This window comes from Vombatus ursinus, unplaced genomic scaffold, assembly GCF_900497805.2.
Source record: "Vombatus ursinus unplaced genomic scaffold, bare-nosed wombat genome assembly UNPS02014945.1, whole genome shotgun sequence".
Classification (NCBI taxonomy): domain Eukaryota; kingdom Metazoa; phylum Chordata; class Mammalia; order Diprotodontia; family Vombatidae; genus Vombatus; species Vombatus ursinus.
In genome coordinates this window covers 11,738,133-11,742,016 of record NW_020954723.1, presented here as the reverse complement: position 1 = coordinate 11,742,016, position 3,884 = coordinate 11,738,133, and positions in this window count along the sequence as shown.

Sequence of the window (3,884 nt, the reverse complement as noted above, 5' to 3'; positions counted from 1 at the left end):
AAGGCCAGCTGAATTTGGAGTCAGAGGACTAACCTTCAAAATCTGGCTCTTCTATTTCTTCCCTGTATGGCATTAGGCCACTTAACTTCTATGGACCCCAGTTTCTGCAATTGTAAAAATGGGGTTGGAGAGACTAAATAATGTTCAAGCTCCCTTCCCACTTCAACTCTATATCTAAATGTTTGATCAAATACATTCTTGAAAGCTTTTTGGTGCATGTGTGTGTTAATAAGAGAGTGTTATAAAACACACCTCCCCACAAACATAGGGTTCCTATCTGTCAACATGTTCTATTGGCCTCTTTTCTACAAAATCTCAGATTATGCCTACATTTAACAAATCAAAACAAATTAAATAAAACAAATTGAGAGGAAAGTTAAAGAAGTTAAACCCATTTGTTTTACCTCAGGCTTAGAGAAATAACACATAAATCATTAAGGAGGGGAAGAAAAAAAGGAATGGAAGCCTTGAGCAAACTCAAATGCCATGGGACTCACTGTCTGCTACCCCATGGAATAATGAAAAGGAATTCCATCTTTTTTAATGAAAAGTCTGACACTGGGAGTTGATAGAGGGGCATAAATATCAGTAGCTGAAGAGATCCAGTTTGATCTATTAGACAAAAGGGATGGGTACTCAGTATTAAAAGATCTGGAAAATTATTAACTCTAAAATCCATTTTAAAAACTAAGGGAAGTAAAAGATAATGCAGCTTTAGTATTAATTTTGTTCAGATTGGCCCAAGGAATAATTCAGTTACTTTAATTCAAAACTGGCTTAAATATCATAAGCAAAAGAACAATGATTAATAGGCAGGTTAGCCTTCTGGGGGAGATGTCTTGTGGGATACTTGAGTATTGGTGCTAATGATCTGTAAGAGGGAATAGACAGCATGTTAATGAAATTTTCAGATGATGCTAAATTGATAGAGGCTGGAAACATCAGTCAGGGCAGAAAGAAAAAAATGTAATAGAAATAGATAGAAAGTGGTTGGAAACATAAGACAAGTAACCAAATGTGATCCTGGTTCCCCCAAATGCTAAAAAGTATATTAAGAAGATGATCTTCAACTGGTCAAATGTGGGACATATAAGAACCCAATTGATCAATAACTTTTGTCTCTTCAATATCTCAACATCTCTCATATGAATAAATGAATGAGTGAATGAATGAAAAAAAACAATTTATTAAGCACTTATTTATATCTGTCTCTTCATTATTTCCATGACCAAAATCTTTGTTCTAGGCCAGTATATCTCTCCAATATATAATTGTATTTGCTTTCTAAATGGTCTTCCTACCTTTGATCTCTTCCTACTCCAGTCTACAATTTATACATACATTGTTAGCAGAATAATCCTATTATACAACACTAATTACATAATTCTATTGGCAAAGTCTCAAATGGCTATCTTCTAAATATATCTGCAATCCCTTAACCTGTCATTCAAGGTCCTTCTTTAACAGATTCCAATGTGAAATTCAAGCCTTATCTAAAGTAACCCTACTTTACATATTCTATGTTCAGGCTAGATTTGGGTACTTAACAGTAAATGCTGTGGGGTGCCCTTGTCCCTCAACCTGTTTGACCATTCTCACTTCGCTTCACACCTCATTCCTTGTCCTTGACATAGCCCTCCTTTTTTTCCCACACTGGTAGGATGGAAACCAGAACCAGCTTTCAAACCAGGCCTCAGTCTTTTACCAATGATAGTAGCTGGGACTACCTGTTCTGTCTCTCTCCAGCTTGTTGTGGTCATGGTTGCTGAGGTGAGCAGAAAGTCACCAAATATACTCCTTCTGGTAAATTACAGGGTGCCCAGACCTTATTATCTGCCTTTATCATGCTGTTACTCTGATCCTTATCTCCCTTACTTCCACTTTTTCTTTATCCCAAGCATGGCATCTGACCTGTACCCTAAGGACACCTGGTCTTTGATATCTATCCAACTTCTTCATCCTCAGGATTTCCAAACTTTTCCATCTGTCTTGCAGCTGAACATTCTTACCTAATTAGGAACATGACTCCCTAAGAGCAAATCCTACTTACTTTTCTATCTTATCCCCAGATTTTTTTAAAATTATCTTTTCATTATTAATTCATTTATAATCCAGTTTTTTTTGCATGATAGATTATAAGTTACTTACAGCCAAAAAAACATGTTCAATTTCTTTGTATCCCCCCAAAAGAGCAGGGGGAATCAGTGCTTGAACATAGTTGATTCTTGAGAAATATTATTTATAAATAAATTTATAAATATATTAATTACCTACTACATGCAAGACACTATGCAAAGCACTGGGAATAATGCAAGAATTAAAATAAAACAGGTCCTCCATATCTTCTTCCTCTTTATGATTCTAGCCCATGTCCTTCTGTGAATGCAGAGAGGCTTTTTTTTCTCCGTTTTTTATTGTTATTATTACTTTTAGTAACTTTAGAGAAGCAAAATACTACTTAGTGCTATCTGGATAAAAATTTAAAAAACAAAAAAACAAACAAACAACACAACAAAAAAAAAACATCTAGTTGTTTCCAAATATTGACATCTTAAAAACAAAATATTCATATGATCATTATCTTGGGGGGAAGAGAGAAGGAAAGGAGTCATTTTGACATCCATGAAATTCATTGGCCTAAGTCACCTTAAATGCCAAAAGGCAAAGCCTTCCAAATCATATCAAAACATAGCCCAAACTACTTCACGCATCAAGAGACCACAAGGACAACCAGAGGATAGATTTCACCTTATTACAGAGGATCTTCTTTGGATATTTCCTCAAATACCCTACCTACCCAGATCTCATCAACGTCTTCATTTTACAAAGATGAAACCTTGTGATCCTTGCTTGGACCTTGATATTGACTTTGCCATTATACTGTAAAGACAGTCAAACCCTTAAATCCAGTCTGCAACTGAAATCTCTTCTCTAGTCTTCTCAAATAACAGAGTGATCTCTTTGAGATTAGGGAATGTCTAGTTTTCTATCTGTATTCCCACTGATTAGCACAATGGTTAGCTTATAGTAACAGTAATAACGCTCAATAATTAACACTTGATAAATGCTTTTTCATTCTGCCACCAAGATAAAACATTTTTGGCATATTGTATAAAGTAAATCTACATCTATAAAGAATATAGAGTTATTTAACCTTAGAGGTTAAAAGAAGTGGAAAAGCCTCTATAGGTTCAGTCCAATGCTCTATGCCACAGAGAATTCACTCTGTAGCATCTCTGACAGAAGAACATACAGTCTTTGCTTTAACACTTCCAGGTCTACTTATCTGGTAGTTAAACCTATCTTTGGCAAGTTCCCTGCAGTCAATGAAGCTCGGAACAGAATCATTGAATTTTTGGAGGTTTGCCCACTATCTTTTGTAAGTAAATATTTGTAATGACACTGATTATGACTCACTTATGAAGTAGTCGTCACTTTGAAATTATGATAGAACTTCAGTGATGTCTTCCAATAAAGGAAAAGAATAATAAGATGAAATAATTCAGTGAAAATTCTTAAGGGGTAAACATTATTCCAGAGATTCATAATCATTATTCAGAAACAGAAGCAGAGGAATGTTGGTTGTAATAAAGCTTTGTTAAGATTCTATATTGTTATATTTTCTCATTTAAATCTAGAGCAATCTAAAAATGCACATCTTTTCCCACAGGCTACCCATTGATTACTGGGCACTAATCAGGACGATTAACAGATATTGATTGATAACCTAAGTGCAAAGCCAAGAGCCAGACCCTACAGGGATACAAAGAAGTGAGAATTATCATCTATGAATTAAACACAGAATCTTTCATTCCAGAGCAAGGTTGAAATGATGATGATGATGATGATGATGATGATGATGATGATGATGATGATGATGATGA